The sequence below is a fragment of the Cavia porcellus genome, unplaced genomic scaffold (assembly GCF_034190915.1).
Source record: "Cavia porcellus strain 051 isolate PalLab524CR breed Dunkin Hartley unplaced genomic scaffold, mCavPor4.1 scaffold_2, whole genome shotgun sequence".
NCBI classification, from domain to species: Eukaryota; Metazoa; Chordata; class Mammalia; order Rodentia; family Caviidae; genus Cavia; species Cavia porcellus.
In genome coordinates this window covers 34030040-34057199 of record NW_026947485.1, presented here as the reverse complement: position 1 = coordinate 34057199, position 27160 = coordinate 34030040, and the positions used below count along the sequence as shown (strand labels likewise).

General features: G+C 39.3%; 1 protein-coding gene and 1 non-coding gene across 8 annotated transcripts in view; one reads left to right on the top strand and one right to left on the bottom strand.

Moving 5' to 3' along the window:
* Window positions 1–27160, top strand: part of Pde1c (phosphodiesterase 1C) — a 599125-nt gene that overhangs the window by 65810 nt on the left and 506155 nt on the right. The gene's annotated exons all lie outside the window — the stretch shown is intronic.
* Window positions 18051–18155, bottom strand: LOC111756247 (U6 spliceosomal RNA). Its single transcript, XR_002790725.1, has one exon. It is a non-coding gene; the product is annotated as a U6 spliceosomal RNA (small nuclear RNA).

Below are 27160 nucleotides of genomic sequence, written 5' to 3'. Positions count from 1 at the left end.
AATAGATTTAGCGTTTCTGTTTTAATATTCAGATCTTTGACCCATTTAGATTTTAATTTAGTACATGGTGATAGACATGGGTCTAGCTTTAGTTTTCGGCAAATGGAGAGCCAGTTTTTCCAGCACCATTTATTAAAGAGACTGTCGTTCTTCCAGTGAACCTGCTTGGCTCCTTTATCAAAGATAAGGTGGTTGAGTGTGTTCGTAGTTGTGGTTGTATCTTCTAATCTATTCCATTGATCTTCAGCTCTGTTTTGATTCCAATACCATGTTGATTTTACTACTGTTGCTTTGTAGTATAATTTCAAGTCTGGGATTGTGATGCCTCCTGCTTTGTCTTTGCTGCTTAGAATTGCTTTTGCGATTCTAGGTCTCTTCTGGTTCCAGATGAAATTTAGGAGTGATTTCTCTAGATCTATAAGGTATGTTGATGGTATTTCTATTGGGATTGCATTGAATCTGTATAAGAGTTTTGGGAGAATGGCCATCTTCACAATGTTTGTTCTTCCTATCCATGAGCAAGGGATGTCTTTCCATTTTCTGAGATCATCTTCAATTTCCTTTTTCAGAGTAATATAGTTTTCACTGTATAAGTCTTTCACTTCTTTCGTAAGAGTAATTCCTAAATATTTCATTTTTTTGCTTGCTAATGTGAATAGTCCAGTTTCCCTTATTTCCCTCTCTGTGGTTTTGTTGTTTGTGTATAGGAATGCTATTGATTTCTGAGTATTGATTTTGTATCCAGCCACATTACTGAATTTATTTATTGTATCTAAGAGTCTTTCAATGGAGCTTAGGGGTCTTCTATGTAGAGTATCATCTCATCTGCAAACAATGACAACTTAACTTCTTCTTTTCCTATCTTTACCCCTTTTATTTCTCTTTCTTGCCTAATTGCTCTGGCTAGTACTTCCAGTACTATATTAAATAGGAGTGGTGATAAAGGACATCCTTGTCTTGTGCCTGATTTTAAAGTAAAGGCTTTCAATTTTTGGCCATTTAGTATGATGCTGGCTGTTGGTTTGTCATAAATGGCCTTTATTATATTGAGGTAAAGACCATCTATTCCAATTTTCTGTAGAGTTTTTATCATGAATAAATGTTGGACCTTATCGAAGGCTTTTTCTGCATCTATAGAAATGATCATGTGATTCTTATTTTTGGCTTTATTGATATGGTGGATTACATTTATTGATTTGCGTATGTTGAACCATCCTTGCATTCCTGGGATGAATCCCACCTGGTCATGGTGTATAATCTTCTTGATGATTTGCTGGATCCTATTTGCCAATATTTTATTTAGGATTTTTGCATCTGTGTTCATTAGGGAGATCGGTCTATAGTTCTCTTTTTTAGTTGGGTCTTTCTCAGGTTTTGGTACTAGAGTGATATTTGCTTCCAGGAATGTCTTAGGAAGGATTGCTTCCCTTTCAATTTCATTGAATAGTTTGAGGAGTGTCGGCATTAGGTCTTCTTTGTATTTCTTGTAGAATTCTGCAGTGAATCCATCTGGGCCTGGGCTCTTCTTGGTGGGTAAGGACCCAATTACATTCTCAATTTCATTAGCAGAGATTGGGTTATTCAACAGTTTTATATCCTCTTGATCTAGCTTTGGTAGTTCATATGCTTCTAAGAAACTGTCTATTTCTTCTGTGTTATCAAACTTTTGAGAGTAGAGGTTTTCAAAATAGGTGTTGATGATCTTCTGTATTTCTATTGGGTCTGTAGTGACTTCTCCTTTTTCATTTCTTATTGCATGAATTTGAGCTTTTTCTTCCCTTTTTTTAATAAGGTTGGCTAGGGGCTTATCGATTTTATTTATTCTTTCAAAGTACCAACTCTTTGATTTGTTGATCCTTTGGATTGTTTTCTTAGTCTCTATTGCATTGATTTCTGCTCTGATTTTTATAATTTCCTCTCTTCTTTTGGCTTTGGGCTTGACTTGCTCTTCTTTTTCTAGCTGTTTGAGGTGTAGCATCAAGTTATTTATTTGTATTCATTCTGTTTTCCTGATGTGGCAACTCAGTGCAATAAATTTTCCTCTCAGGACGGCTTTCATTGCATCCCACAGATTCTGGTAAGTTGTATCTGCATTTTCATTTTCTTTTAGGTATTGTTTGATTTCTTCTTTAATTTCTTCTGTGACCCACTGATTACTCAAGAGTGTGTTATTCAGTTTCCATGTGTTTGTGGGATTTTTGCGGTATCTTTTATCATTAATTTCTAATTTCAGAGCGCTGTGATCCGATAACATGCAAGGGATGATTTCAGCTCTTTTGCACTTGGTTAAATATGTTCTATGAGCTAATATATGGTCTATTTTAGAAAATGATCCATGTACTGCTGAGAAGAATGTGTATTCTGATGTTGTTGGGTGGAACATTCTGTATATGTCTATCAAACCCATTTGTTCACAGGTATGATTCAGTTCTGTTATTTCTTTACTCATTTTCTGTCTGGTCGATCTGTCCCTTGGTGTCAATGGCGTATTAAGGTCTCCCGTTACAATTGTGTTACTGATAATTTGAGTTTTCATTTCTGTTAATAATTGTTTTATATAACTGGGCGCTCTGGAGTTTGGTGCATATATATTTAAGATAGTTATCTCTTCCTCTTGGAGTTTTCCCCTTACGAGTATGTAGTGACCTTCTTTATCCTTTATGGTCATTGTTGGTTTAAAGTTCACGTTGTCTGCAAACAGAATGGCTACTCCTGCCTTTTTTTGGATTCCTGCTGCATGAAGAATTGTTTTCCATCCTTTGACTTTCAGTCTGTGAGTATCCTTCTGGGTTAGATGGGTTTCCTGTAAACAGCATATGGTTGGATTTTGTTTCTTGATCCATTCTGCTAGTCTGTTTCTTTTGATTGGTGCATTGAGACCATTTACATTAATGGTTATTACTGTTAAATGTTGTTTAATTGTAGGATTCTTATCTCTCTGCTGTTGCATCTTTATCTTTCTGTTCTGTTTAATTATTTGCTTTGCTTAGTGGTTTTTTCCTTTGTGTATCTAAACTGTCTTTCAATATTTTTTGCAGGGTTGGTTTGGTGTTCATGAAGTTCTTCAGCTGTTCTTTGTCATGGAAGTATCGTATTGCACCATCTATTTTAAATGATAGTTTTGCAGGATATATCAGTCTAGGTTGGAAATCATTTTGCTTTAGGATCTGGAATACTTCACTCCATGCTCTTCTTGACTTTATTGTTTGTGATGAGAAGTCTGCTGTGATTCTGATAGGTTTTCCTTTATAAGTGATCTGTCTTTTCTCTCTGACAGCTTTTAATAATCTATTCTTGTGTTGGATTTCTGGGATGGTGACTATTATATGTCTGGGTGTAGTTTTATTTTGGTTATGACTGTTTGGAGTTCTATACGCTTCACTGATCCTGATGTCAGTTTCTGATCTCATGCTTGGGAAGTTTTCAGCTATTGCTTCTCTAAATATCCTCTTGATATCCTTTATGTTGTCTCCTTCTTTTTCATTAATCCCTATCATTCTTATGTTATTCTTCTTTGCATCATCTTGCAGTTGTTGAATTGTTGTTTCCTGGTTCCTTGTTATTTTTAAAAGATCTTTCCTTTCCTGTTCACTAGCTGCAATCCTGTCTTCAAGGTCTGAAATTCTATCTTCACTTTCATTAAGGCGGTTTTTACAACTTTCAGTGGAGTTTTTTATTTCCTGTATATCTCTGTGCATCTGCATTATGTATTCTGTTTGTTTCTTATATTGCTCGTCTAGGGATTCTATCTTTTTGTTTAGTTCCTCCAATTTTTTATCTGTGTTTTCTTTAGATATATTTAGAATCTCTTTCATTTCTTTTATCATTTCTTCTTTTATCTGGGATATTATTTCGAGTTTGAATTTCTTTAAAGCTTCCTGGAGTTGCTTGTCAAGTTCAGTAGCTATTGTGTCTGTTATATGAGGAGGATGGGATATATTTTCTTCTAAATACACTTCTCCTAGGGTTTCCTGAGATGGGCTGGAGGTTTGAGGTTGTAATTTGGTCTTTCGTTTTGTCATTTTCCTATATTTCTGTGTTTCAAGTGTTATTTGAAAGCCTCCTCAGGATCTGTTGAAAGTCCCCTTCTATGTTTGCAGCTACTGAGACTCTGGCACCACTCTACCCCAGGCCATTGGGCCTGCAGAACCCATGGCCCTTCTCTGCTTGTTCAGAACTCCGCGGTTCCAGACAAGCTGGGCCTCAGGGACACTGTGCGCCCACCTGCCCCTTGGTAGATCCACAGCTCTTGGATCGCAGCCGGGTTAGGGTACTCACCACAGACCGCAGTGCCTCAGGAGCCTGTGATCCCCGCCCCCGCTTGCAGAGATATCCACAGACCTCCAGACAAAGGAAGGGCCTCCTGCGGGCACTCCAGATCTACCCAGCTCCTCCTCTGCACGCAGATGGCTATGCGCGGCTGGGCACAGGCCGAGGTGCCTCAGGAACCCGGGACCCCTCCTCCTCCAGACAAAGCAAGGGGCCTCTGCAGGCGCTCCGGATCCGCGCAGCTCCTCCTCCGCACACCGATGGCCAGGCGCGGCTGGACACAGGCCGAGGTGCCTCAGGAACCCGGGACCCCTCCTCCTCCAGACAAAGGAAGGGGCCTCTGCAGGCGCTCCGGATCCGCGCAGCTCCTCCTCCGCACACCGATGGCCAGGCGCGGCTGGGCACCACATTGTTTGTGAATATGCCATGTTTTGCCACAATTTTAACTTTATATTTTTGAATCCATGGTACATATCTGAGTATACAACAGGATCTCAGCTGTATTACTTTTCCCTGCAGTGTGACAACACACACTTCCATTGCCTTCCTCCCTAGTGCTCACAGAAGTGGCCACTTAGGTATTAATCTTCCTACCTGGTCTCTCACAGGACTCTAACCCTCTGCACTGAACTAAAACCCCAGCTTCTTTATATATGGAGGCAGAGTCTTGCGAGGTTACTTAGACTGGGTTTGAACTTGCATTCTCCTACCTCAGTCTCCCAGAGTCTGGGACTGTAGGCATGCACTGCTGTCTCCAGTGAGATCTCTTTTTAGTGACATTTCCTGTCTGCCTTCCCATTGATTTGTCACCACAATAAAGGTGGGGGTAAATCTGCTCTGGATGTCCAATAGTACCACGTATTAAATCGCTATTGCATTGGAACATGTCTCCATAGTGCACTCTTCAAGTGAACACTTTTCTGGGTACTTGTAAGGATGGTCTATCAGGACCCCTAAGTATCAGGGAGCCTGGCAAAGGCTATGATCTCCTGTTTGGTGCTACCATGCAAGAATGAAAAGAAAAACTCAGAGACCAAGTAAAAGTGAAGCAGGTAACTGGGATGGTCAGTGCATGTGACAGCAAAGACTCTGAACCAGCCAGGTTCATGGTATTTATTGGTTGTAAAATTAATAGAATGGGATGAGGAGGCTACGTGTGGTTGCTGGGGATAAGATAATGAAGCAGGCAGAGCTTGAAAATGAGGGAATGAAACATTCTTGCACCAAGAAGAGAAGAGACCAGGAATAGGTCATGGTTAATGACGACTCAGTTTTTAATTGAAATAAAGTACAGTTCTGAGGAAGGAGTTTGGGAGGGTCACTTATCCTCAGCTGTTATCCCATATCAGAGCCCCACAGCTTCATGAACCACATCCCTGGTCTCTGTTGTGGCCTTTGGCAGAGGGATGATGGTAATCCCTGTGCTATCCAGAGAACTCTTAGGAGTCACACTGTAAACACTGGTCTGACTCATTCCTTAAGCCAGTTATGGGGTTAACTCTTTACAGCCCACACTGCTCATAGCCTATTCTGGGCATAATGAACGGGGCAGTATCCTGCACCTGAGATTACACATCCTGCCTTTGGAAGGAAGGCAATGCACTGAGCTTCACTATTGGAAGAAAAGTTTATTGCTTTCCTGTCATTACAGGAAGCCTTAGTGAAGCATGTTTAGGAACCTGTTCTGTTGAACTCCAAGTGACAGTTGGCTCAGAGGGGCTGGCAGTGACCTTTGCCTTTCATCTGCAACAGGGAGAACACTGGATCAAGAGTGCTTCAACTGTATGTCCACCTCAAGGAGGCAAAGAAGAAGGGAGGAGACATATAAGGCTGAGGTCTTGATAGGACTGAAGATAGGAAATATCCCCGGGGTACCAGTGTCCTTGCTTAATTGCTTTAGTTGAAACACTCCCCTCATTTAGCAGATGTGATTCCTAGATTTTTGGCCTTAATTTTCCTCCCATGCATAGTGTTTCTAGGAAACCTGGCACACTTCTGTTTCCAGGACAAGCAATCGTGGAGTCCAGTCCCATTCCTAAGCTGTGTCTCTGGCCTTGTTTCTATCGATGGAGTTTGGAGTGAAGCAAACCATGGCCTGGGGCTGCAGAATCATGCCCTGCCATCTCTGGTGGCCCAGATCCTCAAGCAAGTGTGGATTGTATAATGCAAACCCTTCAGAAATGTAGGGGGGCATTAGGCAGCCAATTATATCAGGGGAAGAAATACAACTGGTGTGAAATTCTGGCTGTATTGAGGCCATGTCCTGGGGGTGTAGCTATTCTATTAAGTAGTAATCTAACCCCATGATGATCTCAATTAATTGGTTGTTTCCCCAGCCCCCTTTAGACAGTCTGAGCTCTGAGCTTCTGAGCAATTTTAAACTCAGCACAGGAAAGAGCCGCCATCACTTATGATTCTAGCAATTCAAAGCAAAGGCAAAAAAAAATCTGGCAAGGAAAGAGCCAGAGAGATCTCTATACAAGCTTGAAACAGCCACTCACTAAGTGGACAATCATCCACCTCATGTGCTTCAGTATTCTCATCTGCAAACTGGGGCTAACACCTGTTTCCAGGATCATTGGAAAGGTTCAGTAAGTTATGAAAAGTACTCGGCACTGTGCCTAGCACAGAGTGGGGATCCCATGTGATGAATCTTTCCAAGCAGAAGTGGCCAATTTTAGGGAAAGGATGGAAATATGGCTTCAGGGGGATGCTATGCTCACTCACCCTGGAAATTCACTAAATTTCTGCAATAGCACCAGGCTCCCTGACATCCCACATGAGGATGCAAAGGGAACGGGAAGAAGGTGATTTGAGCAAATGAGCTGAAAATAACTCTTTTAACTGAAACTTTTAATAATATGTCACCAACTAATCTCCATTGGTTTTGGGCAAAGAGGACAAGGAACTTGATTAATTAAATCTCCCAAATGGTCTACTTTATTACAGTGGTTTCAGTCAAGTCCTCTCCTGAGTCTTTTGATCAACATTAACAATAAAGGAAAAAAGGAAGGACAAAGACTTAAAAGAGATGTTTGCTTAATACTTGAGTAGCTGGGTATGAATAGCTAATGTTCATCTTTTATTAATTTTCCAATTTATAAGTGATAATTTCCTAGCACTGTGATAAGGAAAAATGCTCCACAAACTTTGTGAAATAATAAATCAGGTAAATTAATTTAAATGCTGTTGTTCATCTTCAGAAAAGGTAAATCTATATAAAGTTGTTCAAAGCAGGGAGCAGGGGTCCTAAGGCACCTCAAGGTCAACTGTCCTGTGTACAATTTTCCTGTACAATTAAGAGGGAGCCGTGAGGTGGTCTCTGTCACACAGTGCTGCAGAGGGTTTATGTCCTCCCATGGGTCCTCAGCAGACTGTGCTTTCCTTGACGTATAAATGATGCTTCTTCTTTCAAGACATTTGCTTTCTTGACTTCTCATTGTGAAAGGGCTATTTATCTTAAACCCCTCACTCACAGAGGGTTATTTATTAAATCAGTTAGAAGATTAAGATGCATCACATGTCAGATATGGGCATTCAGTAGTGACCAAGAATGGCATGTCTTTTTTCTCATGGATCTCACTGTCTAATGATAGAATGTGAGCAAATAAATGAGGAAAAATGATATGTGTTAAACTACGGAGGAAACAAATTCTTGATAGGGAGGCCAGGTAGAGGTTCTCACCTGAGGACTAACTTGTAATTTGAGACCTAAAAGAATAATAGTAGTTAAGCAGGTGGCAGGGTGGGCGTGAGAGATGGGGATGTGACCAACATGTGCAAAGACCCCAGAGTGGGGGGAAGCTTGGCTCATTACGTGGGGGTGGGGGAAGGAGGCTGGGATGGCTGATGCACAGTGAATGAAGAGGCCAAGGACGGTAAGATGAAGTCAGTCAGATAAAGTGGTAATATGCAGGGCTTTGGAGGTTTGGATTACTTTAAGCACAGCCGGAACCAGTGGGATATTTTAAAACTTAATTTTACTGATACACTTTTTTTTTTTTTTAATTTAAGAGGAAAAAGAGAAAAACACAAAACAAACCAAAGCGGCATAAGGGTACACGCAATACAGAACTACAAAACAAAACAAAACAAAACAAAACAAAACAAAAAACCATAACAGTAAGAAATTACCTGCTAGTAGATTACACACTATTTTCTTGAAAATAGTTCCTCAAATCACAGTATCAAAGAACACAAGGTGGACATTCAAACAGGGAGACTGCAAACAGCTGTGTTCAATGTTCCAAAAACATTGATAAAGTCAGCTATTTAACACCCCCAAACACACTTGCTGTTATATCCGTTAGAGCTCCTTTTCTTTTTTTTTTTCCCCTCTCTTTTTTACAACAAAATTTACACATCTTGGATTTTATTACTCCTTAGTGCTTATTACTTTCTTTGGGGGGGGGGGAGAATACAGTCAAATATGGCAAAACAAAGCTGTCAGTCAATACCAAGGATAGACGTAGCACATGGTGTAGAACAGAGTACAAGTTTATCAACAATGGTTATCAACGTTGTCCCTTGTTTCCTTAAAAAGAATTGTCTATCTTATTAGATATTATAAAGTTGGACAAAACAGTAGAGAACAAGACCAATAAAACTTAGGCGTTGTAAACATTACAGGACTTCCAAAGAAGACAATAGTCAAACCAGAATGGGTATCTTAGTGAATCTTATTGTCTTCAAAGTAGTTGCCTATGTCTTCAAACTTGATACTATCATATAGAATGGAACAGAGTCTAATCAGTCAAAACAAGATCGTGGGAGTACTACAGGACTTCAAAACAAGTTAATAGGAAATCGAAAAGAGTTACTATTTATATATCCTAATTTTTTTGAATTTTTTCTTTAATTAAGACAAACATAAGAAATGACTAAATAATTTTTTTTTGAAACAATAAGGGGGAGATTGAGATAAAACAGGACATAACAATATAACAATAGAGGTCACAGCATGACTGTTTCAATAACCTAGTACTTCACCACCTTATAACCTGACTTAATAGTAGTTACCATAGTGTCTTTTTCCTTGAAATATTTGGGTAAAACTTCATATACTCTAGCTTCAAATATTTTCATATCAAGAAGCCCAGAATAAAGCCTTTCTAATTAATGAGGGAAAACTTTATAAGGCTTCAAGGCCACCTAATGGGGAATCATGATTACCACATATTTTTATATATTTGAATCATTACTTACATTAGGGAAACTATTCGGTATTCACACATGCGAGATTGATTTATTTCACTTATGAGTATGGTCTCAAGCTGTGCCCATTTATTGATAAATATCTCAATGTGATCCTTCTTTATAGCTGAATAATACTCCATTGTATAGAAATACCACAACTTTTTTATCCATTCCTCAGTTGATGGGCACTTGGGTTGTTTCCAAGATCTGGCGATTACAAATTGTGCTGCTATAAACATAGGTGCACATATATCACTGTGGTATGATGCTTTCAGTTCTTCTGGGAATATGCCTAGAAGTGGAATAGCTGGAATAAATGGGATTTCCAGTCCCAACTTTTTGAGAAATCTCCAGATAGACCTCCACAAAGGCTGTACCAGTCTACACTCCCACCAGCAGTGCAGGAGAGTTCCTTTTTCCCCACAGCCTCTCCAGCATTTGTTGTCGGTTTTCTTGATCCTGGCCATTCTTTCAGGAGTGAGATGGTATCTCAGTGTGGTTTTAATTTGCATTTCTCTAATGACCAATGATGATGAGCATTTTTTCATGTATTTATTTGCCATTTGCATTTCTTCATCTGAGAATTGCATATTCATCTCAGATGCCCATTTTTGGATTGGATCTTTGAATTTCGGAGGTCTGAGTTTTTTTAATTCTTTGTATGTTTTAGACAAGAGGCCCTTGTCTGAGAGAGAGTTCACTAAAATCTTTTCTCAGTTTGTGGGTTTTCTTTTCACTATGCTGGAGATTTCTTTTGACATGCAGAAACTTTTTAATAAGAAGTGTCCCAGTTATTGATTCTGGGAAGTATTTCCCGTGCGGTTTGAGTCCTGTTCATGAATTCTTTACCTACTCCTATGTCTCCAAGGTTTCTACCTATTTTGTCTTCCAATAGATTTAGTGTTTCTGTTTTAATATTCAGATCTTTGACCCATTTACATTTTAATTTAGTACATGGTGATAGACATGGGTCTAGCTTTAGTTTTCGGCAAATGGAGAGCCAGTTTTTCCAGCACCATTTATTAAAGAGACTGTCGTTCTTCCAGTGAACCTGCTTGGCTCCTTTATCAAAAATAAGGTGGTTGAGTGTGTTCGTAGTTGTGGTTGTATCTTCTAATCTATTCCACTGATCTTCAGCTCTGTTTTGATTCCAATACCATGTTGATTTTACTACTGTTGCTTTGTAGTATAACTTCAAGTCAGGGATTGTGATGCCTCCTGCTTTGTCTTTGCTGCTTAGAATTGCCTTTGCGATTCTAGGTCTCTTCTGGTTCCAGATGAAATTTAGGAGTGATTTCTCTAGATCTATAAGGTATGTTGATGGTATTTCTATTGGGATTGCATTGAATCTGTATAAGAGTTTTGGGAGAATGGCCATTTTCACAATGTTTGTTCTTCCTATCCATGAGCAAGGGATGTCTTTCCATTTTCTGAGATCATCTTCAATTTCCTTTTTCAGTGTATTATAATTTTCACTGTATAAGTCTTTCACTTCTTTCGTAAGAGTAATTCCTAAATATTTCATTTTTTTGCTTGCTAATGTGAATAGTCCAGTTTCTCTTATTTCCCTCTCTGTAATTTTGTTGTTCGTGTATAGGAATGCTATTGATTTCTGAGTATTGATTTTGTATCCAGCCACATTACTGAATTTATTTATTGTATCTAAGAGTATTTCAATGGAGTTTAGGGGGTCTTCTATGTAGAGTATCATGTCATCTGCAAACAATGATAATTTAACTTCTTCTTTTCCTATCTTTACCCCTTTTATTTCTCTTTCTTGCCTAATTGCTCTGGCTAGTACTTCCAGTACTATATTAAATAGGAGTGGTGATAAAGGACATCCTTGTCTTGTACCCGATTTTAAAGTAAAGGCTTTCAATTTTTGGCCATTTAGTATGATGCTGGCTGTTGGTTTGTCATAAATGGCCTTTATTATATTGAGGTAAAGACCATTTATTCCAATTTTCTGTAAAGTTCTTATCATGAATAAGTGTTGGACCTTATCGAAGGCTTTTTCTGCATCTATAGAGATGATCATGTGATTCTTATTTTTGGCTTTATTGATATGGTGGATTACATTTATTGATTTGCGTATGTTGAACCATCCTTGCATTCCTGGGATGAATCCCACCTGGTCATGGTGTATAATCTTCTTGATGATTTGCTGGATCCTATTTGCCAATATTTTATTGAGGATTTTTGCATCTGTGTTCATTAGGGAGATCGGTCTATAGTTCTCTTTTATAGTTGGGTCTTTCTCAGGTTTTGGTACTAGAGTGATATTTGCTTCCAGGAATGACTTAGGAAGGATTGCTTCCCTTTCAATTTCATTGAATAGTTTGAGGAGTGTCGGCATTAGGTCTTCTTTATATTTCTTGTAGAATTCTGCAGTGAATCCATCTGGGCCTGGGCTCTTCTTGGTGGGCAAGGACCCAATTACATTCTCAATTTCATTAGCAGAGATTGGGTTATTCAACAGTTTTATATCCTCTTGATCTAGCTTTGGTAGTTCATATGCTTCTAAGAATCTGTCTATTTCTTCTGTGTTATCAAACTTTTGAGAGTAGAGGTTTTCGAAATAGGTGTTGATGATCCTCTGTATTTCTATTGGGTCTGTAGTGATTTCTCCTTTTTCATTTCTTATTGCATGAATTTGAGCTTTTTCTTTCCTTTTTTTAATAAGGTTGGCTAGGGGCTTATCGATTTTATTTATTCTTTCAAAGAACCAACTCTTTGATTCGTTGATTCTTTGGATTGTTTTCTTAGTCTCTATTGCATTGATTTCTGCTCTGATTCTTATAATTTCCTCTCTTCTTTTGGCTTTGGGCTTGACTTGCTCTTCTTTTTCTAGCTGTTTGAGGTGTAGCATCAAGTTATTTACTTGTATTCGTTCTGTTTTCCTGATGTGGGAACTCAGTGCAATAAATTTTCCTCTCAGAACGGCTTTCATTGCATCCCACAGATTCCGGTAAGTTGTATCTGCATTTTCATTTTCTTTTAGGTATTGTTTAATTTCTTCTTTAATTTCTTCTGTGACCCACTGATTACTCAAGAGTGTGTTATTTAGTTTCCATGTGTTTGCGGAATTTTTGCAGTATCCTTTGTCATTAATTTCTAATTTCAGAGCGCTATGATCCGATAATATGCAAGGGATGATTTCAGCTCTTTTGCACTTGGTTAAATATGTTCTGTGAGCTAATATATGGTCTATTTTAGAAAATGATCCATGTACTGCTGAGAAGAATGTGTATTCTGATGTTGTTGGGTGGAACATTCTGTATATGTCTATCAAACCCATTTGTTCACAGGTGTGATTCAGTTCTGTTATTTCTTTGCTCATTTTCTGTCTGGTTGATCTGTCCCTTGGTGTCAGTGGTGTATTAAGGTCTCCCGTTACAATTGTGTTACTGATAATTTGAGTTTTCATTTCTGTTAATAATTGTTTTATATAACTGGGTGCTCTGGAGTTTGGTGCGTATATATTTAAGATAGTTATCTCTTCCTCTTGGAGTTTTCCCCTTACGAGTATGTAGTGACCTTCTTTGTCCTTTATGGTCATTGTTGGTTTAAAGTTCACGTTGTCTGCAAACAGAATGGCTACTCCTGCCTTTTTTTGGATTCCTGCTGCATGAAGAATTGTTTTCCATCCTTTGACTTTCAGTCTGTGAGTATCTTTCTGGGTTAGATGGGTTTCCTGTAAACAGCATATGGTTGGATTTTGTTTCTTGATCCATTCTGCTAGTCTGTTTCTTTTGATTGGTGCATTGAGACCATTTACATTAATGGTTATTACTGTTAAATGCTGGTTAATTGTAGGAATGTTATCTCTCTGCTGTTGCATCTTTATCTTTCAGTTCTGTTTAATTATTTGCTTTGCTTAATGGTTTTTTCCTTTGTGTATCTAAACTGTCTTTCAATATTTTTTGCAGGGTTGGTTTGGTGTTCATGAAGTTCTTCAGCTGTTCTTTGTCATGGAAGTATCGTATTGCACCATCTATTTTGAATGATAGTTTTGCAGGATATATCAGTCTTGGTTGGAAATCATTTTGCTTTAGGATCTGGAATACTTCACTCCATGCTCTTCTTGACTTTATCGTTTGTGCTGAGAAGTCTGCTGTGATTCTGATAGGTTTTCCTTTATAAGTGATTTGTCTTTTCTCTCTGACAGCTTTTAATAATCTATTCTTGTGTTGGATTTCTGGGATGGTGACTATTATATGTCTGGGTGTAGTTTTATTTTGGTTATGACTGTTTGGAGTTCTATATGCTTCACTGATCCTGATGTCAGTTTCTGATCTCATGCTTGGGAAATTTTCAGCTATTACTTCTCTAAATATCCTCCTGACATCCTTCATGTTGTCTCCCTCTCTTTCATTAATCCCTATCATTCTTATGTTATTCTTCTTTGCATCGTCTTGCAGTTGTTGAATTGTTGTTTCCTGGTTCCTTGTTATTTTCAAAAGATTTTTCCTTTCCTGTTCACTAGCTGCAATCCTGTCTTCAAGGTCTGAAATTCTATCTTCACTTTCATTAAGGCGGTTTTTACAACTTTCAGTGGAGTTTTTTATTTCCTGTATATCTCTGTGCATCTGCATTATGTATTCTGTTTGTTTCTTATATTGCTCGTCTAGGGATTCTATCTTTTTGTTTAGTTCCTCCAATTTTTTATCTGTGTTTTCTTTAGATATATTTAGAATCTCTTTCATTTCTTTTATCATTTCTTCTTTTATCTGGGATATTATTTCGAGTTTGAATTTCTTTAAAGCTTCCTGGAGTTGCTTGTCAATTTCAGTGGCTATTGTGTCCGATATATGAGGTGGATGGGATATATTTTCTTCTATATACATCGCTCCTAGGGTTTCTTGAGATGGGCTGGAGGTTTGAGGTTGTAATTTGGTCTTTCGTTTTGTCATTTTCCTATATTTCTGTGTTTCAAGTGTTATTTGAAAGCTTCCTCAGGATCTGTTGAAAATCCCCTTCTATGTTTGCAGCTACTGAGACTCTGGCACCACGCTATCCCAAGCCATTGGGCCTGCAGAACCAATGGCCCTCCTCTGCTTGTTCAGAACTCTGCAGTTCCAGACAAGCTGGGCCTCAGGGACACTGTGTGCCCACCTGCCCCTTGGAAGCTCCACAGCTCTTCAATCGCAGCTGGGTTAGGGTACTCACCACAGGTCGCAGTGCTTCAGGAACCTGTGGACCCTCCCTGGTTGCAGAGATATCCACAGTCCTCCAGACACGCAGAGAGGCCAGTGAGGGCACCCCAGATCTGCCCAGCTCCTCCTCTGCAGACCTGTGGCCAGGCGCGGCAGCTAAACAGGCTGGGCTAGGCTGGTAATGTGGGCCAGCCCACCTATTGGGAGCTCAGCAGGTCTCCAAATGAAGCCGGGAATGGGGAGGCTGATGTGGAAGCCTTAAACCCACCTCTCTCCTTCACTGCACCTGGAAGCCTGAGGGAACTCCAGCAGTCTGGGCGCAGAGATCCAGAGTCCTCCAGACACGCAGAGAGGCCAGTGAGGGCACCCCAGATCTGTCCAGCTCCTCCTCTGCAGACCTGTGGCCAGGCGCGGCAGCTAAACAGGCTGGGCTAGGCTGGTAGTGTGGGCCAGCCCACCTATCGGGAGCTCAGCAGGTCTCCAAATGAAGCCGGGAATGGGGAGGCTGGTGTGGAAACCTTAAACCCACCTCTCTCCTTCACTGCACCTGGAAGCCTGAGGGAACTCCAGCAGTCTGGGCGCAGAAATCCAGAGTCCTCCAGACACGCAGAGAGGCCAGTGAGGGCACCCCAGATCTGCCCAGCTCCTCCTCTGCAGACCTGTGGCCAGGCGCGGCAGCTAAACAGGCTGGGCTAGGCTGGTAGTGTGGGCCAGCCCACCTATCGGGAGCTCAGCAGGTCTCCAAATGAAGCCGGGAATGGGGAGGCTGGTGTGGAAGCCTTAAACCCACCTCTCTCCTTCACTGCACCTGGAAGCCTGAGGGAACTCCAGCAGTCTGGGCGCAGAAATCCAGAGTCCTCCAGACACGCAGAGAGGCCAGTGAGGGCACCCCAGATCTCGATACACTTTTGATATACATAATGATCACGTTTGTTTGTACCTGTGGATGATCCATCTTGATTCTTCCTTTTTCCCATTGCCCTTCCCTCCCTTCAAAAACTGCCTTCCCCATTGGCAAAAACTTCGTTTCCATTTTTTCCTTTTATTCTATATGTTTTTCCTTCCTTCTCTTTCCCTCCCCCATCCCATGCGTCCATTGCCACTTGAACATTTTCTTCCTATTTCCCAACAACAGTCATCAGTTTTGGTCCTTACTTTTTCAATTTCTCACATCAGAGAAACAGTGTAATATTTAAAGCACATACATCCAATTTATTTTACTTAGAGTGTGGTCTCAAGGTGCATCTATTTAGTTTAAGTTTATCATTATTTATGGCAGAGTAGTACTCCATTATATATAAAACCCACATTTTCTTTATTCATTCAACCACTGATGGGCACCTCTGCTATTTCCAAGGTTTAGCTATTTGTAAAGTGTATTGCTATAAACATGGGTGTGCATATATCTCTGTGGTATAATGCTCTTAACACTTTTAGAAAAATACTCAGAAAGTGAAGTGAGTCTAATGAAACCTATAGTTTTTTAAGTTTTGAGGAATCTTCACACCGATTTCCATAGTAGTTGTACCAATTTATAATCCCATCAACAGTGGAGAAGTGTTTCTTTTTTCCTCAAAACTCCACCAGCATTTGGTATTGGTTGATTTCTTGATGATAACGATTCTTTCTCAGGTGAGATAATCTTTGTTGTTTTACTTTGCATTTTTCAAATCATCAGCGATGTTGAATATTTTTTAATATATTTATTTGTTGTTTGTATTTCTTCATTTGAGAAGTATATATTCATGTGAGATACCCATTTTTGGATTGAGTCTTTAAATTTGAAGAGTCTAAAAATATAAATAAATAAACTTGAGGGGTCTGATTTTTTGAGTTCTTCATATGTTCCAGATATTAGTCTAGAAAAATAGCAAGTTAGATTTTTTTCCATTCTGTAACTTGTCTCTTCACTGTGTTGGTGGTTTATTGTGCTGTACAAAAGCTTTCTAATGAGATGAGATCCCAGTTGTTGATTCTTTGTAATAGTTACAGGGTGACCAGGGTTTTGTTCATAAAATCTTTGCCTACACCTATTTAGAATTTTATCTATTTTACCTAGCAGAAGGTTAAGTGTTTCTGTTTTAATATTTAGATCTTTGACCCATTTCAATTTTGGCTTAGTGTATGGTAAGAGATATGGATCCAGGTTTAATATTCAGCAAGTGGAAACCCAGTTTTCCCAGCACCATTTATTTTTGTTTTATTTATTTATTTTGGTACCAGAGATTGAACTCATGACTTTATGGTTACCAGGCAAGTGCTTGGGCCACTGAGTTAAATCCCTTGCTACACCACATTTATTAAAGAAGCTCTTTCTTCTAGTGAAGGTGTGGGCCCCTTGCTAAAGATAAGATAGCTGATGATGTTTGGAGTTGTTTCAGTATCTTCTGTTCTGTTCTGTTGATCCTTGGGAATGTTTTTTCCAGTGCCATGCTGTTTTCAAGACAGTAGCTTTGTAGTATGATTTCAAATTAGGAGTTGTAATGCCCTTGGCTTGCCTTTGTGGCCCAGAATTACTTTTACTATTCCAGATCCCTTCTAGTTCCAAATGAATTCTAGGATTGTTTTCTCCTATGAGGCATGCTATTGATATTTTGACTGGGGTTCCATTAAATCCATATAAAAATTTTGGAAGTACAGCAATTTTCACTACATTGTTTTTTTCCTACCCAAGAGCAAATGCTCTCTTTCCATTTTCTGATGTCCTCTTTGATCTACTTTTCCAGAATACTATAGTTTCAGTGTATAGGTATTTTACTTCCTTTGTTAGATTGATTGCAAAGTATTTAACTTATTTATGTAATTATGAAAGGTGTGTTTTTTCCCCTAATTTCTGTCTCATTGAATTTGTTATTTGTGTGGAAAAGTGCCACTGATTTTTGAGTGTTGAATTTGAATCCTGGTACTCTGCTGAGTCTGGTTATTTATTGTAGGATTCTTTTGGTAAAGTTTTGGGCTCTTCTATATAGAGTATCATTTAATCAGTGAATAATGATAATTTAACTTCTTCCTTATTCCTCTTCTTCTTATTATTTTTCTGTTGTCTGATTGCTCTGATTAATGTTTTCAGAACTACATTGAACTTGTATTGTTACTGATTTTAGAGTAAAAGTTTTTAGTTTCTGACCACTAAATGTATGCTGACTGTTGGCTTGTCATAGATACTTTTTATCAAATTGAGATAAAGTACTTTTATTCTTATTTTCTGTAATGATTTTATCATGAAAAGGTGTTGGATCTTATTCAGTACTTTTTCTGTATCTATTGAGATGATTATGTGATTCTTGTTTGTTAATGTTGTGTATTACATTTACCAATCTGCATATATTAAAGTACCCCTAGATCCCTGGAATGAATCCTACTTGTATCACCTTTTTGATGATTTCCTGTATTTTATATGCCAGTATCTTACTGAGGATCTTTGCATCTAAAAACATGGATCACTGCATGAATATGTGTCATCCCTGCTCAGGGACTGTGTTAATCTCTGAATCATTTCAATTTTAGGATATGTGGTGCCCAACGGAGCAACACTGGGATGTGGTAAGGAAGGGAATGGTGTACTCAGATTTATGTTTGAAGATTTCTCTGTTTCTAACTTGGAGAGTGGGTTGGAGGGAGTCAAAAGTGGACCATGTGTTGAGAAGTTCTATTGAACTAGAACCTTAGGGAGACAGAAGGACCCCACCAGAATGGCTAGAATGAAGTAAGGGCATAACTCCAAGTGAGGGCCAGGTAGAGAGTGAGGGAAGAAAATCCCATAACCATCTTGGAAAACTATTTGGCAATATCTACTAAAGATAAATGTATACATAATTTGTGAACCAGCAGTATCCTATTTGTGGTATGTGCCCAACAGATCTATCTATCTATCTATCTATCTATCTATCTATCTATCTATCTATATGCATTAACAGAGACAAAGGGAAATGTTCATGGCACTTACTTATAATACCCCCACCCTGGAAACAATCCAAATGTTAACAACACAATGGATAAATTGTGGTATATTTGTCCCAAGAAACACAATTAAGCAAGTAAAAAGAATGAACTATTTCTACATGCCAATAACATGCATGAATCTCACAAAAGATACTTTTGAGCCACAGAGCCAAACATGAAAAATGCTAAATTACACTGTTATATTTATAGGATTTAAAATAGTCAAAGTTAACTTAGTGATAAAAATCCGAACAGTGTTGTGGTGATGTTGATGAGGACCTGTTTCTTTTTTTTCTTTTTGTGGCAGTACTACAGATTAAATCTAGGGCCTCACATGTACTAGGCATATGACCTTACTATTAAGCTCACTGAAAAATCTATTTGTTAATCTAGGTGGTGTGGGTATACTTGATGTGGTGTGAGTATCTTCAGTTTGAAAGTTATAAACTGTATGCCTGAAATTTGGCTTGTTCTTTTTCACCCTCTTCCTCCTGTTCCTTCTTCTCTTTTCAGTGCCAGAAATTGAACCCAGGAACTCATACATACTCAACAAATTACATACCACAAAGCTATATCCTCAGTTCCTCAGTCTGGGTTCTTTCTGTCTGTCTCTGACTCTCTGTCTCTCTGTTTCTCTCTTCCCCTTGTTTCCTTGAGAAAAAAGGGGTGAAACTGTGGAGGAGTTTGTAGTCAGAGATGGTAAGAGACTACCATGGGTTCTGTATCCACAGATGAAACCTATCAAGTATGGAAAACATTTGAAAAATAATTGTGTACTGAACATATCTGAACTGAGCATGTCTGTTTTTTCTTGTTATTATTCCCCAAACTGTACAGTGCAACAACTGTTTTCATAGCATTTACATTGTACAATCTAAAGATGATTTAAAGTATACAAAATAATGTTGCAGCTTATATGCATGTATTTATACCATTTTTTAAAGGAACTTGAGCATCTGTGGACTTTGATATCCTCAGGATATCCTGGAACTAATGCCTTGCACATACCAAAAGAGAACTGCTTAGCCAAGGAATATCAGTGATAAATCAGGTGTATTGTGTGAGTGTGTGGCTGTGTTTGTTCATGTGTATCTTCTGAGCTGGAGAGGCTAGGTTAGTAGGAATAAGAAGGACTTTTCTTTTGCCCATAGTTATTACCGTGTCATTTGTGGAACCTCTATCTTTGCACTAGATCTTAATCCTTAGCACCTGAAAGCATCACTACAGTAATTATCCTTTTCTTTTTTGTGCATTATTCATTTTTCCTCCAACTGAGTCATTTCTGTAAGCATCAGACATGACTTTATTGCTTCCTTTTATCCACCAGCTGCCACCCCATTTCTCTGTATCTAAGCGTAGCAAAGTGCCTACCAATAGTTTCCTACATTCTGTCACTAACTTCTCTCCTTCATTTTTCTCTTAGGCCCATTCTAATCAAGGCTTTTCCTTTTTTCTTGCACAGAAACTATATTCATGAAAGTAACCAATGACCTAAGTATTTTTAACCCCAACAATCAATTAATAGTTTTAATCACACTGGACCTAGCCCGGCTATTTGACTGCGTTGGCCACTCTTCTCTTTGCCACCTTGTTTCCAAGATGTCATTGTCTCTTGATTCCTAATTGACTGTTCTTTTATGGTCTTCTTAAGCAGATTGTTTCTGTCTGGTAGATCTCTTCATGTTGATATATCCTGAAGCTCTGTCATTGGTCTTCATTTTTTCTTTACATGATTGCCTTGTGTTGTAGTCAGAGGTTGTGCAGAGAACAATTATAATCAGGACACGGAGTTTATATTATTATTTTTATAATGGTCACTGGGAGTTAACACAAGAAAATGCAGGAAATCTATCTGCAACACCAAAGACATAGAATATTTAGTCAAAGACCTAAATCCCACTGCAATGTCCCACAGGAGTCCAGATGAAAACCCAGAGCTCATGATAATGCCTGCCACGAGTCCAGCTGGAGGTCCAGAGCCCACAAGAAAGACTCACGTCAGTCTCTTTTATGGATCCGTGCCAGAAAGGCCTAAATATTAGCGGTGGAAGCCAGAAAGTCCATGCCAGTGGGGTGAAGGAGTGTGCTGGTGGGATGAGGGTTCTATGCTGGAGCCGAGAAGTCACACTCACAACAAAGACCAGGGCTGTCCTGAAAAGCACCACAGCCATCCTCAGCTACACAGAGGCTCCAAGTTCCTCCCACGACAAGCACAGTTGAGTACCTGCCAAGAAGCCAGCGTGACAGTTCATCCTGGAGACCAAGCGGCACACGTCTTCCTCTCTGGAGCCAGGAAGCAATCACCAAGCCACGGTAATAACTATGTACAATGTAAGTGCTATGAAGACCAAGCCAGGATGTGAGGACCAAAGCTTATCCAGGAAAACCTAATGGATCAAACAGCAACACGTAGGAGAACCCACAATACCTCAACACCTCAACGCATTAATGCTTCAATGCCTTTCTTTCTCCTTCTCCACATCTCTACTTATGCTGGCAAATTTCCTCGGGTGGGACTTCTGCGCTCAGCACCGTGCTGATGTAATATAGCTGGCATTAAGTTGACCACCAGTTCTTTTTTTTTGTCTTTTTCATTTTTATCGGTACCGGGGATCGAACTCACGACTGCCTGCTTGCAAGGCAGGCGCTTATGCCGCTGAGCTAAACTCCCAGCCCCCGATCACCAGTTCTTAATCCGTAACACCTTGGTTATCTCATTTAGTATCATGGCTTTAAACACCATATGTACTTATATGACAGTGACTCCCAAATTTATACTTCTAGCCATGAACTCTGTCTTGCACCCCAAACTTTTATGTGCAGTTGCCTTTCTGAAACTGATGACGTGTGATCTATAGATGTCTAAAAGCTATTAGTAATAGATCAGCTATTACTGAACATGATCTGAACAGAATTTCTGCTTTTCCAAAGCCCAGTCCCCAGTTTCTTCCATCTGGGTTTTGCCAATTCTATACTTCTGAAATTATCTCAGATCAACAATTTTGGAGGTCATCCTTGATTCCTCTCTTTTTCTGATAATGATATCTGACCTGTCAGAAAATCCTGGTGGAACGTCCTTTAATTCTTATTAGACCCCCACTATTTCCCACCGTCCCCACTCCTCCATGTTGACCCAAGCCGCAATCATCCCTAAACAGTCTGAATCACTATACTTTCTTTCTAAACTGCCACTTCTTCACACAGCAGCAAGTTAGATTTTCTGTAAATCCTCTAGTGTTTCTCTATTTCACTCAGAGTGAGAGACAAAGTCCTCATTATTACATAAACTGGCCCCTAGTATACTACAATGTTCCATAGACTTTAGGGTAAATCCAGTGGGTAAAACACTTAGGCGATTGGTAGCTACTGCCGGTGGTCACACGGACATTCCTTCAATGAACACTTACTAAGAACCTGCTAGGAGTGTTTATGTAGATGCTTGGAGTACATCAGTAATGTATTAGACCAAGAGTCTTTGCCTTATGAATCTGACATAACAAGTAAGTAAAGGATATGATTTGTTAGTAGGAAATAGGCCGAAGAAGAAGAAGCGTGAGTAGTGAAATTCAGATTGCTGGGTAGGTAGACAGAGATTTTAAACAGGGTGGCCTTGTTGTGAAGAAGTTACCACCCGCATGAAGATCTGAAGGAGGAGAGAGGAAGTGAAGTCTGCAGGCAGTGGCCGTGGTGGGAGCTGAACATGGTGACTCCCTCCAAGGTGATGCGAACTGAAGCAGCCATATTATAATGCAGTGTGGTCAAAGGTAAGTCAAATAATTTAGGCCCAAGCAAGAACTCTGTGTAATCTTGAACATGTGTTTATCAGGGCTGTAATTCTTTTTGACCCTGAATCCCAAAAGGAATTGATTTGCCACCTGTATACCCATAGCCTGCAGCTGCCAGCAAAGTCCCACAATGAGGGTGTCCAGGTACACGTGTACCCTCTATGGTCCTGCTCAAAGATTGCCACTGAGGGCTTGGTGGGCCAAGCTGCCCCTGGAGACTCTGGGTCAGGGTTCTTCTGCCTTAGCCCTGGCAGTTTCCCCACAGCTGCATAGTGCTGTATGCCTCTGTCCTTGTAAGACTATCTCCCTGTGCATGTCTGTGCCTGGGTATTCCTCTGTCACTAGGACACCCATATCAGTCTCACGGGATTAGAATTCACAGGCAACCTTTTCTTATTTATACTTACAAAGCTCTTATTTTGATAAGAAGTCTTTATGGTCAAGTAAGTTTAGGAAATGTTCCCCATCTTGAAACAGAGACCAATTAGTATCTTAAAGTCTCTAAAGAGTTGTGTGGTAAGAAGCAAGCATAATTGTTCAGCTCATTTATTCAGCCTGTTAAACTGGAATCCTTTTTATAATGGAATTCTTTTATTTTGTTTTTAGTAGAACATTCAGTCAAATTCCATAGAACTATCAACTTTGAAATGCTTCTGCAGACAGACTGGAACCAAACTATTAGAAAAGATTTAATTGGGTTCTTACTGAGAGCAAAGTGCTTTGAGGAGCTGAAGCACAAAGTTTATTGCTAGGATAAGGAGAGTCCTCCACCAGGAATATCTGGGTAGTAGTGACATTAAACAGGGCTGGTGCTGAATGTAGGGTTAAATAATCATATTCAAACATTTATCCTGTGTCTCCTGTCTTGTGGTCAGCAAGCTTTTTGCTGTAAGGAACCAGATGATGAACATTGTAAGTTTTGCAGGTCATATGATTTCATGAAAGTAGCTATGGATGATATGGAATGAATGTATGTGATTGGGTTCCAGTAAAACTTCGTTTATGGACACTGAAACTTGAACTTCATCTAATTTACATGTATCACAAAATGTACTTTTTTTTTTAACACTTTTTAAACCATTAAGAGGTGTTAAATTATTCTTAGCTTGCATATACATCAAAAGCAGGTGGCAGGGCAGATGGTCGCCAGGCTGATATTTACTGAACTACTCTGTGCTCAACCTAAAGGCATCTGTAGCCTGGTTTGAGACATGTCCCTGGAAAAATGAAGCATGTTGAATCAGAGGTTTTCACAGGTTCCTTTGAGAGCCTAGAGGAGGAGTCCCAACTCATGGTAGGGACAGGGATTTGGGTGGGTTTGGTGGGAGAGCTGACACAGAAGTTCTCTGGATTTTGTACTCCATCCTGAGGTCATGCCTGACTGAACTCAGGCATTTCCTCTTCTAACCCAGCATCTCTTTTCCTCAGGTTCTGCTTCTCACTCTGAGTGTTTAATTTGATCTCTTGTCTGCTATTATTTTCCTTCTGGTTACCTGATTTGATTCTGGGTTTTACTTCTCCATTTGCCCCAGGTTGATTTGGGGGCTTTACCTTTGGAGTGCCATCCTGGATGCTGTCTAGATTTCCAGAGACTGAATATCCATTCTTTCCCTCTTGATTGATCTAAGCCCCAAGCAAGCAAGAATGGGCATTTTCCTATTCATCTAGCTCTGGGTCTCTCAGTTAAAGAAACTTGCTTTAAGTATATCATGTAGTTGGACCTACCACAGACTAACTGGTGAGGTCCAAATATTTACATCTCTTCCAAACCTCTGATTTCAGTGATGTCTAACTGGTAGTGTGAAATCTGCCACAGCAAGAGTATTTGTTTATAGCATGGAAATTGGCAAAGTAAATTTACAAATACAAGTCAGAGTTTTTTCTTTGAAAAAAAATTTTTTAGACTTGAATTGCTGGTTTACCAGCAAGCCCAGAGAAAGTTATTTTTTAGGTTTTGACACTACCTCTACTCATTGATTTATAGGCTGTTAGAGCTAGTAGAAGTTTGGAATACCAAACTCCAATTTGCCAACCTTTGAAAAAAATACTGAAATCATTTCCTAGCCTTGTACCATCCTGAAAAATTCCTTCTAGACTCACGTAGTCAGTGCTGATTCCCCCTTTATTGGCTCAAGCATAAGCACTTACACCTTCGTGTCTTCTTCTAATATTCATCTATCTTTGTACATGGGGCAGGAGAGGGAGCATGGGGCTGCAGAGTTCAGAGTGGTTAATTTCCAGAATTCTTGAGTCAAGCTGTCTGTGTTCAAATTCTGGTTCTATGACTTACGATCTTAATAACCTTGAGCAAGTTTTTAAGTAACTTGGTCTACATTACTAGTAGGACTGAGGTAACAATAGCATAGTGTTATTGAGGGTAAAGACTAAACAACAAAAGCACAAAAGGCCAACCACTGCCCTTAGTGGGAATTTAGTGAAGTCAGCTATTGCTACTAATTATTAACTCTTTAGCTTGGCACATGTTATACAGTGTATATTTGGTACATTTAAAGTATACAGGAAATAATAATTGGATGATAAAAAGTACAAATGGAAATACAGAAGGGGCAATTCTTATGGGATCGAATTCTTGTAGATTTGAACAATTCACAGAGTTGGAAATAGAACTTATAGGGTTGGTAGACTGTACAGAGGGAGAAGGTTAATTAAGTAGGGATTTATAGAAAGAACCTTGCTCTTCAAATATGAGGGTATTTGGTAAATTTAGAATGTGAACATGAAAAATGATTAGCATTAAGTTGATTTCATCTTAAGTTAGTAGCAGACCTGCTATCAAAATTCCATTTCCTTCCTTTCCAATGTCTGCCGAAGACTTAGTAAGTGTTGTGCTTCATGTTTACATGCTGTGTTTATATGCTTATGTGTTATGTTACATGTTTCGTAACATGGATCATGCGTTTTATACATGCTGGATAAATTAACATACTATGGTAACATCTCTACAGCCCCTCAGAAATAATTGTCTGATGACTAAGTGATTGGGACACCTTAATTCTTCCCCACCCACATCCACTGTCACTTTTCAAATTTGAGTCATTCTTCCTTTTGGAAGTCAGCTGTCTGTGTTTTAGCAAATCAAAGCGAGACTAAAAATTCAGGACTCTGCCTTGTGATTGTGCTAAAAGTGATCTGCTTCAAAAAAGAAGGAAAGCATATTAAGATGTCTTTTTTTAGGATCTACCTAGTGATTGAAATTAACATAATTTTCTTTGAGGTGTTTATTCTTTTGTCATTGAGCAAATGTTCTTTGACTGACAAGAGTAGATCAGAGCAAGGAAAAGGACTCCTCTAAAAGAGGAAGCATGGTTGGGTTGTAAAACCTATCTTTAATCCTCTTCTCCACTCCAAAATCTGTGCCTCTGGGACAGAAAAGAACTCTGTCACTCTACAAAGTGGCCTAAGACTGTGATGCACCGTTCATTCTGAGCGTTGCTTTTCTCCGCTGTAAGCAGAGATGGTAACACCTGATTCACCTGTGGTTGTGAATCTCATAGAGATGGAGCTCTGGTGACACTCTGTGGCTTTAGGTACTCAGGAAATGCTACTTTTTGCTTGTTATCCCTATTCAGATTTCTTTGAAATTATATGATATATATTATATTAAAGGTGGGATTTCCCTTAAACATATTTACATTGATGTGCATATGTGAAAATTAACACATAGATGTAACTTTTGTGAGTGCAAAATGTGACATATTATTAGAACAATTCCTCGCATACTACTTTTTGTGGAGAAAGCAAATCCACAGAAGAAGGAATAGAAAATAACAGTGGACCATTCTGAAAATGCACTGGACAATAAAATTCTTGTTTTCATAAAAAAAATCTGATATTTGGGACAAACATTTGAATTTTCAATATTCAAAAATATTGAAAATAAATATTCAAGCAGTTGTTAAACTAAAAATATATTAGACATTGAACAGTTTTGATGATACACTAAGTTTTATCCATCCCATTTGTTTTTGGACCTTGGGAAAATAGAATGTACTACTGATTTTTCACTTCAAGTGGCATAAACAAGTGCAAACTGAGAGATAATACTTTTAGTCAACATTCAATAGGTATTCATCACCATCTAAAGTAGTATGTTGGTAGGAGTATTTTCATTTTTCAGCCGTTACATTAAAAGGGAGAAAAGTCACTAGACCTGTGGAAGACTATCTTCAGTTTTGGCTACTTCTCAACTCTAGGACCTTAGGCATATTCCTTAACCTTTTTGCTTTTCTGCCTGATAAATGAGAATCATAACTGCTCACATTTGTGACAAATGATGTCTTATAGGAGAGTTTGGCTACATCACCTGGTTGTTTTCTTGGGAGCAGGGCCCTCAGGACGTAGAAGTCTGTCATGTAGGGATGGTTTTGGGGATCTAGAGAATGTCCCTCTTGACTTTCCAGCAGGTCCTTTATTCAGGGATGGCTTGCAGACTGCCCTCATGGCTTTGCTTCTTCCATGGGTTGACTGAAGGGTTATGGGTCACAGCACCTGAAGGGACTGATGCCATTGTTTGGAGAACACCAGGTGTAAGGGCTGGGGTTGTTACAAGGCCAGCTTGGCATGAGAATTGGCAAGAGGAGTGACAGGCAGAGGACTTGTTCATCATACTGCACACCTGGGGAAGGTCACCAAGGATCGGTGCTCTGAGGATGTTCAGCAGCTCCTAGTCCTGTTTCTTTGTGGGTAGATGTAGATGCCTGGAGAATTGTAGAGTGAGGTCCCCTGTCAGGGAAACTGTGGTGCAACTGCAGGGCCCAGGACAGCAAGATAAGCCACACTGCAGCGGCCTGG